At 51.2% G+C, this 12474-nt stretch overlaps 1 long non-coding RNA gene across 1 annotated transcript; it reads right to left on the bottom strand.

Annotated features, from left to right (window-relative positions):
* Window positions 1–550: 550 nt before the first annotated feature.
* LOC141041746 (uncharacterized) lies at window positions 551–9249 on the bottom strand. The gene is made up of 3 exons (XR_012203181.1): window positions 7598–9249; window positions 2054–2142; window positions 551–813 (listed from the first exon to the last, which is right to left on the bottom strand). It is a non-coding gene; the product is annotated as an uncharacterized lncRNA (long non-coding RNA).
* Between the last annotated feature and the right edge of the window lie 3225 nt (window positions 9250–12474).

Genomic DNA, 12474 nt, shown 5'->3' with positions numbered 1-12474 from the left:
AACTGCCCCTAATCCGTGAGATGTGTAACTTCGTCTACTACCAAGCAGTGGAACGTGTAACTTCGGCAGCTGCCTCGGCCAAATGCTTAGCAGTCAATGTGCAACTTCTTTTACTTCCCTAGCCAATGGCCTAGTAGTCGATATGCAACTTTCCCCCGACTTTCCCCCTCACCATGGACGTATAGTTTTCACCATCACATCTACCCCTAGTAGTGAGATGTGCAACTTCGTATGCTGCCCTGCCCAGCCACCTAGTAGCAATGTGCAACTTTTCTCTACCCTCGTGGATATTGTAGTTTTCACCACCCACATATCGCTACCAGTGATAAGTGAAGCTTTGTCTATTGCCTTGGCCAACTGTCTAGCCAACAATGTGCAACTTTGTCTGGTGCCCTGGCCAACTGTCTAGTAGATTATATGCAACTCCGTCTGTTGCAACCGCCAACTACCTAGCAGTATTGTCACGCCCAAGATGCGACCCTATCCTAAAGGAACACGAAGGTCCCACCAAGGATAGAAGCGCATCTTGAAGACGCTTTTGCAAGGTGGATATCATTACATCAACATTACATAATATATTTGGGGATACATACAAGACATACAAAAGCCGCAAGAATACATCAATACATCATACATAAGATCAACACCCGACTACGGATGGAACACAAACAGAAACTCCAACGACATCCACCCTGCTAGCCCAGGCTGCCGACCTGGAACCTATCCCCAGATCGAAGAAGAAGCAGAAGAAGAACTCCAAGACAAGTAAACATCGCTCTCGCGTCATGATCATCGCAAAACCTGTACCTGCAACTGGTGTTGTAGTAATCTGTGAGCCACGAGGACTCAGCAATCCCATTACCATGGGTATCAAGACTAGCAAAGCTTAACGGGAAAGGAAAGGATAAGTGGTGGGGTTGCAGCAGCGACTAAGCATGTATGGTGGCTAACTTACGCGAATGAGAGCGAGAAGAGAAGCAAAGGAACGGTCGTCAACTAGTAATGATCAAGAAGTGATCCTGAACTCCTACTTACGTCAAACATAACCCAGAAACCGTGTTCACTTCCCGGACTCCGCCGCGAAGAGACCATCGCGGCTACACACGCGGTTGATGCGTTTTAATTAAGGTCCAGTGTCAAGTTCTCTACAACCGGATATTAACAAATTCCCATCTGCCACATAACCGCGGGCACGGCTTTCGAAAGATAATACCCTGCAGGGGTGTCCCAACTTAGCCCATTATAAGCTCTCACGGTCAACGAAGGATATTCCTTCTCCCGGGAAGACCCGATCAGTCTCGGAATCCCGGTTACAAGACATTTCGACGATGGTAAAACAAAACCAGCAAAGCCGCCCGGATGTGCCGACAAATCCCGATAGGAGCTGCACATATCTCGTTCTCAGGGCACACCGGATGAGCCAGACGTCGGGTTGGCATAGACCCTGGTTGCCCAGGGGGCGCCGGACATCGCTCGGATTGGACTAACACTTGGAGAAGCACTGGCCCGGGGGGGTAAAATAAGATGACCCTCGAGAGAGCGACTCCCTAGGGAAAAGAAATAGGCTAGGCAAATGGTAAAACCAAGGTTGGGCCTTGCTGGAAGAGTTTTATTCAAGGCGAACTGTCAAAGGGGTCCCGTAAATCACCCAACCGTGTAAGGAACGCAAAATCAAGGAACATAACACCGGTAGGACGGTAACTAGGGCGGCAAGAGTGGAACAAAACACCAGGCATAAGGCCGAGCCTTCCACCCTTTACCAAGTATATAGATGCATTAATAATATAAGAGATATTGTGATATCCCAACATAAACATAATCTAACATGGAGCAATCTTCATCTTCACCTGCAACTAACAACGCTATAAGAGGGGCTGAGCAAAGCGGTAACATAGCCAAACAACGGTTTGTTAGGAAGGGTGACAAGGGTTAGAGGTTCATGGAAATTTGGGAGGCTTGAAGAGCAAAAGAATAGGTAGCGCATCATAGCGATAGAACGGAGCAACTAGCATAGCAATGATAGTAATGAGATCCAAGGTGACGGTCATCTTGCCTGAAATCCCGCTAGGAAGAAGAACGAATCCATGAAGAAGATGAAGCCACGAAGACGAACGAATCCTCACGATCGCAACGACACGGGAACTATCGAGAAGAAGCACACAATAAGGTAAACACACCACACAAGAACAAGGCATGATGCTCAACCAATTATGATGCATTACAAGGCTATGTGAAGCTACTCATGACGAGAGATGATGCATACAAAAACAACACATCAAAGCAAGTTTAAATGAGGCCGGAAACAACACATAACAATTCCGGTAAGTCCTCATATGCAAATTTCGAAATTGGTCCAGAACTGAATAAACCTTAAGTTGAAGTTGTTAAACAGCAAGTTAAAGAGCACCATGATGATCTACACGAAAATCTAGACAAGTTACATATAAAGTTCATTAGATTCGGAGCTACGGCTTAGAAGATATGAGCAAAACAAGTTAAACATGACATTGATGCAAAATGTATACAAACATCAAGCAAACACCTCAAAACAAAGATGCAACATGATAATATGAGACAACATGCAAAACTAACCAAGTTTCATATAGAGCACGCTCAAAACGAAGCAACGGTGCAACACATACACTCCAAACAAGACATAGCAACAATCTGTCCAAAATATAAACTAGGCAACTTGCAAGCACCAAAACAATATGCTACAGCACCTTAACATGAAAACAACTGACATGGACATGAACTACAGGTAAAGCACAACAAAACATGAACACTGAGCTATCTCCAAAAATCACTAGAACAAGCTCAAAAGGACATGGCAAGATTGCAAATAATAACAGGTTCACAGAGAATTACTGGACATGACAGAAACAACATCAGGTAGCAATGTTCAGAGGACGACATCAACATGCTACAGGAACTTAACATGGCAAAACAAGGCATGACATGAATCTACTCAAAGCATAAGACAAAAGTCCCTTACTGACCATAAGCCAAAAAGGACCAGAAGATATGATGGCAACCATGTAAACATAGCAAGTTTCGTTAACAGGTTTCAGACTTAGCAGAAAACAGAGCATGGCAGAAACAATAATATGAAGGCATCTTTGTGAGCTTGATGCACTCACTACAGAGCAATGCATGACAAAACAAGCATACCTACAGCAAGATGGCATGTTTATGAAGCTATCCATGGCAAGAAAAAAAGCATAGAATGTATGGATCAACTACAATAAGCTTGGCAAAATTGAACAACACGCAAACAATCTGCCAGAAATATTTTATAGCAAAAGTAGAGCAAGATTGATTCATGTTATGGCACTCCATAATTGCAAACAAGGGCAGGAATGGATCAATTACAACAATATCTACAAAACATCCTTACTGAATATCTCCAAAATATGCATGGATCTCTCTGTAGCATCAAGTTTACATGGCAACAAAATAACAGCAGACAAGGACTTAGAGAAATCACTAAGTCCCTGAAATCAGAAACATTACGGGGCCTAGTTTGCATGCTTGTTCTAGTCACCACAGAGATCACAAAAATACATGGCATACACCACTGAAAAGATGGCATGGCATACAACAAAACACATGTAGAGCTCATGCCCATAAGATGCACAGATTAAATGATACAAAAATGACAAATCACCAAGTTCTGATAAGAACCAGCAGATAACAGCAACTAGCCCTCTTGCAACAGAGATTTGGGCATCAAGATGGACTCGAATGAACATGGTGCAATGGAATAAAATGTAGAGCATCTCGAGACGAACAATTTGACATATTACACGCGCGAAACGAAACATTATGCATGGAGTTATGATGCAGAGAACATGGGCACATGCTGCAAAAAAAAACAAAAGACAGGAAAAATTCAACCTAACGGGGGGGGGGGGCGAAGTCAACGCGGCCTGGATCGGGCTCGGGGGCTGGTGGTCGCCGGCGCGGACGACGGCGTCGCCGGCGCGGGGCGGGGTCGGAGCGGCCCGGCGACGGGCGGAGGCGGCACCGGCGGGAGCTGCGGCGGCGGAGGGCGCACGGCGGCGCGGCGGAGGGCGGAGCCCGCGGCGGCGGAGCACGTACGCGCCGGCGAGGGCGGCGGCCATGGCGCGGGGTGGCGCGCGGGAGGCGGCGCGGCGACGGCAGGGCGGCGAGCGGGAGGCGGCGGAGGCGAGGCGCGAGGCGGCGGCGAGGCGGCGAGGCGCGGGCGGCGGAGCACGGCACGCACGCGACGGAGGCGACGGGCGGCGGCGCGGGCCTGGGCGGGCCGCGCCTGGGCTCGCGGGCCGCGGCGGCGGGGCGCGGGCGAGACAACGACGGAGGACACGTGGCACGACGCCATTGGTCTGGAGCGGCGGCGGCATCTCGTCCGGTCTGGGACGGACATGTCCGGCGGGCGCGAGGGGAAAACTAGGGTTTCGGACCCGAAAATGGAGGGGGGGACGTTTTTATAGCTAGAAGGAGCTAGGAGAGTCCAAACGAGGTGCGGTTTTCGCCCACGCGATCGTGATCGAACGACCGAGAGCAAGGCGGAGACTTAGAGGGGTTTTGGGGCTGTTTGAAAGGGGGTTTTGCTGCAACACCCAAACGGACTTTGCGGATGCCCGGTTAACCGTTGGAGTACCAAACGACCTCCAAATGGAACGAAACTTGACCGGTGGTCTCTCGGTGGTATACCAAGGCCACTTGGCAAGACTCGGACCATTCCGAGAACGTTCAACACTCGCTCACGAAAAGAAGATAAGAGGGGGCGCCGGGTGACAACGGAGTGCCGGATTGCAAAACGGACAACGGGGAAAATGCTCGGATGCATGAGACGAACACGTATGCAAATGCAATGCATATGATGACATGATATGAAATGCAGATGAATGACATGGCAAAATGCAACACGCAAGCAAATGACATGGCAATGACGACGAATAACTGGAAGACACCTAGCGCATCGGATCCGGGGCGTTACAAGTATATGTGTAACTTCTCCCCTACCCTTGGATGTGCGATTTTCGCCACCTCAACTACCGTTGCCAGTAAGATGTGCAACTTCGTCTATTGTCCCGGCCAACTACCTAGCACCAATGTGCAACTTGGTCTATTGCCCCGGCCAATTGCTTAGAAGTCAATACAACTTTTCCCTTATCCCGTGGATGTGCAGTTTTCACCACTTCCATGTGAGATATGCAACTTCGTCCGCATTCATGGCCAACTAACTAGTAGTCGATGCAACTTTCTTCCTTATGTGTCGACAACCCCACCCCCAACTACCCCCACTAGTAGGATGTGCAACTACGGCGGTTACCTAGGCCAACTTCCTGGCAGCCGATGTGCAACTCTGAAAGCATGGTTATGCAACTTTGCACGGCTCTAGCTCCATCACCAAGAAAAAAGGGAAAAGAGGGGGTGTGGTTGTGTTTTTTCGGCTCCACGGCCGGGTCTCCCCGGCGACCTACTAACCCCAGCCACAATGGATCTAGCATTCAGACCCCGACCACCACCGCGGGAGGGCCGTGGACACCCCCGCCTCAACTACCCCTATGATAGGATGCGCAACTTCGACAGCTCCTCGGCCAACTGCCTGGTAGTCGACGTGCAACTCTGAAAGCATGGTTGTGCAACTTTGCGTGGCTTCCCGACGACCGCATCGCTCCAACTCCATCACCAAGAAAAAAGGAATATGAGGGGCAATGGCGTTGTTGTTCCGACTCCACGGTCGGGGTCTCCTTGGCGACCTACTAACCCCGGCCACAATAGATCTAACAGTCAGACCCCGACCACCACCGCGGGAGGGCCGTGGACACCCCCGCCTCAACTACCCCTATGATAGGATGCGCAACTTCGACAGCTCCTCGGCCAACTGCTTGGTAGTCGACGTGCAACTCTGAAAGCATGGTTGTGCAACTTTGCGTGGCTTCCCGACGACCGCATCGCTCCAACTCCATCACCAAGAAAAAAGGAATATGAGGGGCAATGGCATTGTTGTTCCGACTCCACGGTCGGGGTCTCCTTGGCGACCTACTAACCCCGGCCACAATGGATCTAGCAGTCAGACCCCGACCACCACCGCGGGAGGGCTGTGGACACCCCCGCCTCAACTACCCCTATGATAGGATGCGCAACTTCAACAACTCCTCGGCCAACTGCCTGGTAGTCGACGTGCAACTCCGAAAGCATGGTTGTGCAACTTTGCGTGGCTTCCCGACGACCGCATCGCTCCAACTCCATCACCAAGAAAAAAGGAATATGAGGGGCAATGGCGTTGTTGTTCCGACTCCACGGTCGGGGTCTCCTTGGCGAGCTACTAACCCCGGCCACAATGGATCTAACAGTCAGACCCCTGACCACCACTGCGGGCTGTGGACACCCCGCCCCAACTACCCCTAGCAATAGGATGTGCAGCTTCGACAGTTGTCCGGGCCAACTATCGTGCATTCGATGTGCAACTCTAAAAGCATGGTTGTGCAACTTTGCACGGCTTCCCGACGACCACATCGTTCCAGCTCCATCATCGAGAAAAAAAAGAGAAAAGCAGGGCGGTGGCGGTGTTGTTTCGGCTCCACGGCCGGGGTCTCCCCGGCGACCTACTAACCCCGGCCACAATGTATCTAGTAGTCAAACCCCGACCACCACTGCGGGCGTGCTGTGGACACCACCACCCAACTACCCCTACCAGTAGGATGTGCAACTTCGACAACTGCCTTGGCCAACTGCCTGACAGTCGATGTGCAACTGCGAAAACATGGTTGTGCAACTATGTATGCTTAAGTGTGCAACTATGTATTGCTTCCTACGAAACTTGTAATTCCTCTTTGTTCAACTATATATAACTAAGTGTGCAGACTATTCTGCCTCATGTGAAACTTGTAATACCTCTCTGTGCAACTAAGCATGTAAATTTTAGCATTGCATATTATTCAATACAGAAATAGGTACCCAACGTAATTGAGCTCTACTGAGAGTAGCAGTTCCAACGCAAGCTACCGTAAAGACAAATTCAGTATATACAAGGATATATGGATCAAGTTCCATCAACTACAGATCCATGGAGTTTGAAAGGTAGGATCCTAAATCATACAAACGGTGACAAAAAAATCTTTAGAAGTTCAATTTTTTTACAGCCTTACATCCTTACCAAAACAATCTTGGATATGTTCATCTAAAGAACATTTTCAGTTCAATAGTTTCTTATTTGTCCAGATTTTAGTGAAGTTAAATCAATTGACGGAATAAGAAAAACACTGCCAAAATGGATGACAAAATGTAACTAATCCATGTATCACCACTGGGCTAATTAAGCATCAAAATGAAAACTACTCCAAGCAAACATCCAGCACACGCATATTCTTCTACCATAAGGGCTCAATCGAAATTGGATGCAGAATGATTGGACAAAATACATAAGCAGAAAAAGAACACTACTGTACTAGACATAACTAGCATCTAAAGTTCACGAGTGTTGTGTTAACCATGTCTGAAGAACTCTGAATAACTAGCATCCAGTCTATTATGCACACGGTAGATACAGAAGCATTAGCCAAGTACTCCTAGTAAGCAGAAAGAGATCTCGGAGGATGGTGTTGACCTCAGGTGCTAGTACAGGACGGGGCGGCTGATCTACTTGTACTTGAACCGGCGACGCTTGCCTTCGCCTCCTCCTCCCACCGCCGATTTGCTCGACAGAGAAAAAAATGGAGAAGGGAGCAGCGCGTTGGAGCAGATGCAGGCGAGCAGCGGGTGCGCCTCCCCGTACTAGAAGTGGCGCTCGAGCGCGTCCTCGTCCAGCCTGCCCTTCCGTCGAAACCCAACTTTGTCAGCGCCGGCGGACCACATGGCTACCGCCGCCGGCTGACCAGCAGGTCGCCGTCCGATGTGAGCTCCGTGGTGGCAGAGATGATGAGCGAGCTCCGGTGGTCCTCTTCTCCTCTGGTTCGCCTCCTCGCCCTCAAACTTCTGGCGTCGATGTTGGTCGGCATCGAAGGTTGACAAGAAAATGGGATCTAGATGGGAAGCGGAGGGAGGGAGAGAGATATACGGGAGAGAGGGTGATGTTTTTTTAAGAGAAAAAAGAGTTAGCGAAGGGATGCAGCGGCGACACTTTATACTGACGCGTGCGGTCGCTTGTCGCGGAGCGCGGCCGCTCGATTGCGCCAAATCATGCGCCTGCGCTTTTAAGATTTTAGGAAAGGATTAACTGCGTCAGCATGACGTCCGTGTGACATCAGCAGGTCAACTGAGCTGTTCTGTGTCAAAACTGACCCGTGGGTCCCACTGGTCAGTGACACGGTGCTGGCAAGGGTCACTGACAGGTGGGCCCGGTCAACGTTGTCTAGGCCAAAGTCAAAGCTGACAAGTGGGGTCCGCAGGTTTAGCACTAATCTAAACAGAAAATTAGACTAACCTAAGCAGGCTCGGTGGCCCACATGGCAGTGGCTCTAGGAGGTTAATTAGTGGGCATTAGTAGCTAATCCACCCCACCACGTCATCATCGCCGGAGATCAACCGGCGACGAACACAGCCGACGGCGGAGGATCGCCATGCTCTCGCTACAGGGCACCATTCCACGCGTGGTTTGTGGCTACGAGTTCCTGGGGTTCTCGCGCATCCGATGAGACAAGTGGCATCGCCGGAGATGGCCTGAATCGACGGCGGTGTCCGTTTGCGCGGCGGCCGGAGTTCGGCAAAGACGGGTTCGGCGTTGCAGCTCGCAAACGAACCAACTAACGCTCTAGCTAAGCTCTACGTGCGGCCACGAGCTCGTTGGACGCTGGCGCATGACCAAATGATCACCGGAGTGATGCCGGCGTCGAGCTCGTGCGGTGGTGGGTTTCGGCCTTGACGGAAACAGCGGCTAGAGGACGCGCTGGAGTGGGATAACAGGGGGGTAGAGAGAGAAGCTCACGTCGGGGCTAGCAGAGGCGACGACGAGGTCGGGGAAGCGCTGTGGCCGGCGAATCGACGACGACGGTGACGAAGCAGAGGCGGCGATGGAGACGATGGGGGCAGCGCTCTGCTACTCCTGGTGTTGCGTGCATCGACGAGGCGATGAAGAGCGGGACGGCGGAGCATCTGGACCGGCCGGAGAAGCGAGGGGGAGGCGGTGGATGCGGCGGTGCTCGTCGGCGTTCTTGGGCGCCCACAAACAGAGAGGGCAGAGGGAAGAGAGGCTGCGAGTGAGGGGAAAGAACCAGGGGGCTCGGGCGTCTCCAGGCGCTCGGTCGAGGACAGGGGAGGAAGCAGGAGGTGGCGGGGAGACGTGGCCACGGCCGGCTGAGATGCGGGCACGCAGCAGCTCCTACTGGCAGGAGCTTGAAGATGCTCCTGGCGGTTGGGCTGGGCTGTCTGCTGGCTGGGCCGAAACAGGTAAGTGGGCTGCTGCCAGGTTAGTTTCCTTTCTCTCTCTATTTTCTGTTTTCTATTTTGTTTCTCTGTTTTGAATTTGGTTTGCTAACCAAATGTTTTTTGTAGCTTCTGAGATTTATTGTAGATGCAATATGGATTATTCCAAAGCTCCACAAAATGTTTCAGAATCATTGGAGCAATAAAAACAATTATAGGATTTATTTGCTCCAACTCAAATACAATATGAGTTAATTCAAAAATCCAAAGATGTCCTAGAAAAGTGTGCACCATTTTTGGCAGAGGTTCTAGACCAATTCAAAAATGATGAACATTTATGAAGGGCATTTTGTGTTCATTGAAAATATTTTTTTAACTTGAACCTAGTTGAGTTATTTTGGTGCTAGGGTTTGTTCACCCCCAATTCAAGTTTCAAAAATTTAAACATGATGCATGGGTGCAGTTGCAACTATTTGCAGGCAAAATCTAGGGCTGTGACATCTAACCAAGCTCGTCGGGGAACTCGAGGGCCTCGCCGCCGCAGTGGACACCATGGTGGAAGGGGAGTGTCGTGCGCTCTTCACTGCGGCCGCGATGCGTGTCTTTAGCCACCTCCATCTTCAAGACCCAAGCTTTGACCTTGGTGCGCTGATCGAGCCGGTGGCTCCTAAGGCCCGCGACGCTGCTGCCGAGGCCGTGAAGGGGCAGGTGAAAATCCTGCTGGAGAAGTTCCGCTACGTCGACCCTGAGACTGCAGCGGCTAGGGCCAGTGGAGAAGATGACGACGGCGTTGTCGACGATGGGCTCCAGAAGGTGGGCGACGGCAGCAACCAAGGCTGAAGGTAGCGCTTCCCCCAGGTTTAATCCTGCAACATTTACCGTGCCTCGTGGAGGCGTGAGAACTTATGCTTTGAACTTATGAGACATTATGTTTTGTAATAGTTTGCTAGGACTCCACGCTTTTCTTTCTGTTTGCTTTAGTGTTCTGCATCGGCAGGTGAGGGAGTCCTAGATTAAGGGGTCCTCGGGCGTCCGGACTATGTAACGTGGGTCGGACTGATGGGCCGTGAAGATACAAGATAGAAGACTCTCTACCGTGTCCGGATAGGACTCTCCTTGGCATGGATGGCAAGCTTGGCGTTCGGATATGAAGATTCCTTTCTCTGTAACCGACTTTGTACAACCCTAGTCCCCTCCGGTATCTATATAAACCGGATGATTTAGTCCATAGAGACAATCATAATCATACAGGCTAGACTTCTAGGGTTTTAGCCATTACGATCTCGTGGTAGATCAACTCTTGTAATACTCATCAAGATCAATCAAGCAGGAAGTAGGGTATTACCTCCATAGAGAGGGCCCGAACCTGGGTAAACATCGTGTCCCCTGTCTCCTGTTACCATCGACCTTAGACGCACAGTTCGGGACCCCCTACCCGAGATCCGCCGGTTTTGACACCGACATTGGTGCTTTCATTGAGAGTTCTGCTGTGTCGTCACCAGAAAGCTCGATGGCTCCGTCAATCATCTACAACGATGCTGCCCTGAGGGAGGTCTTTCTCCCCGGCCAGATCTTCGTATTCGGCGGCTTCGCACTGCGGGCCAACTCGCTTGGCCATCTAGAGCAGATCGACAGCTACGCCCCTGGCCATCAGGTCAGGTTTGGAAGCTTGAACTACGTTACTGATATCCGCGGGGACTTGATCTTTGACGGATTCGAGCCCACGGCAGCCGCTCCCTGCCACCACGATGAACATGACCTAAATCTGTCATCGGACCATACCCATGAGATAGCGCCTGTAAGTGCTCCGGCCCTAGATCCGGAGCAGATTGCGCCATCCGAGGACGGGAAGCTCAACCCCGCCACGGAAGCCGCATACTCAGCGGCGTTGGAGCCGCACACAGACCCAACCTCGAGCGGGATCTGCGTCACCGGAACCTCGGATTCGTCTCCGGCCATAGGTTCCGAACCACGTGCACCCGCGTCCGTAGAGCCTGATTAGGCGCCGATCATCGAATTCAGCTCTGCGGACATCTTCCGGCACTCACCTTTAGGTGGTGTGCTAAACTCATTAAAAACCCTCTCCTTAGCAGGGGACTCACAGCCAAATTATATCCAGTTTGAACTGGGGGCTGATGACGGGGAATTTCGCTTCCCACCCACCTCCCACTTAATAGCCACTGTCGAAGATTTAACCGACATGCTCGATTACGGCTCCGAAGACATTGATGGTATGGACGACGATGCCGGAGAAGAACAGGCCCAAAACCCACCGTTTACCGGACGCTGGACGGCCACCTCTTCGTATGACGTATACATGGTGGATACACCCAAAGAGAATAGCGGCGACGACAAGGAAGATCCAGTTGAGGATAAACCTCCTGAGATACAGCCAAAGCGCCGACGTCAGCGGCGCCGCTCTAAATCACGCCGTGGAAAAGACAGCAATACCAGCAAGGAGAAAACAATACTCTGGACGATGCCGAAGACAATGAAGACCCCGTTGAGCCAACCTCCGAACAAGACGAACGGGGCGATGGGCAAGTCAGCCCTGATGAACAGGCCGTAAACGAAGACTCGGAGGACAGTAATTATCTTCCGCTCTCCGAGGATGAGGTGAGCCTCGACAACGAGGATTTCATCGTGCCTGAGGAACCTCTCGAGCAGGAGCGCTTTAAGCGCCAACTAATAGCCACTTCAAGGAGCCTGAAAAAGAAGCAGCAGCAGCTTTAAGCAGATCAAGATCTGCTCAACGATAGATGGACTAATGTCCTAGCAGACGAGGAATACGGCCTCGAGGGCCCAACCAAAAGTTACCCGAAGCGCAAATTGCTACCTCAATTTGATGACGAGACACTGGAGCCCGTACCATCAGCGTGTAATGCGGCCGACCGACCACCATGAGGCTGGGACAAAGCGGCAACTCAAGTCGAACACCAGCCCGCACTACCTTGCCATAAAGGTAGAGATAAAACAGCTCAGAAATATACATATGACCTTCGGCAGGACCTGGACAGTAGAGCAAGACAGACCAGGTCGATCTACGGATCACGGGGGCGTGCCCCGACGCGCGACGACGGCTATCTAGCTGGACGTGACAAGCATAATCACGCCCGGGCTGAA

This window comes from Aegilops tauschii, chromosome 2 (genome assembly GCF_002575655.3).
Source record: "Aegilops tauschii subsp. strangulata cultivar AL8/78 chromosome 2, Aet v6.0, whole genome shotgun sequence".
In the NCBI taxonomy this organism is placed as follows: domain Eukaryota; kingdom Viridiplantae; phylum Streptophyta; class Magnoliopsida; order Poales; family Poaceae; genus Aegilops; species Aegilops tauschii.
This window is presented reverse-complemented; position numbering and strand designations above follow the sequence as displayed.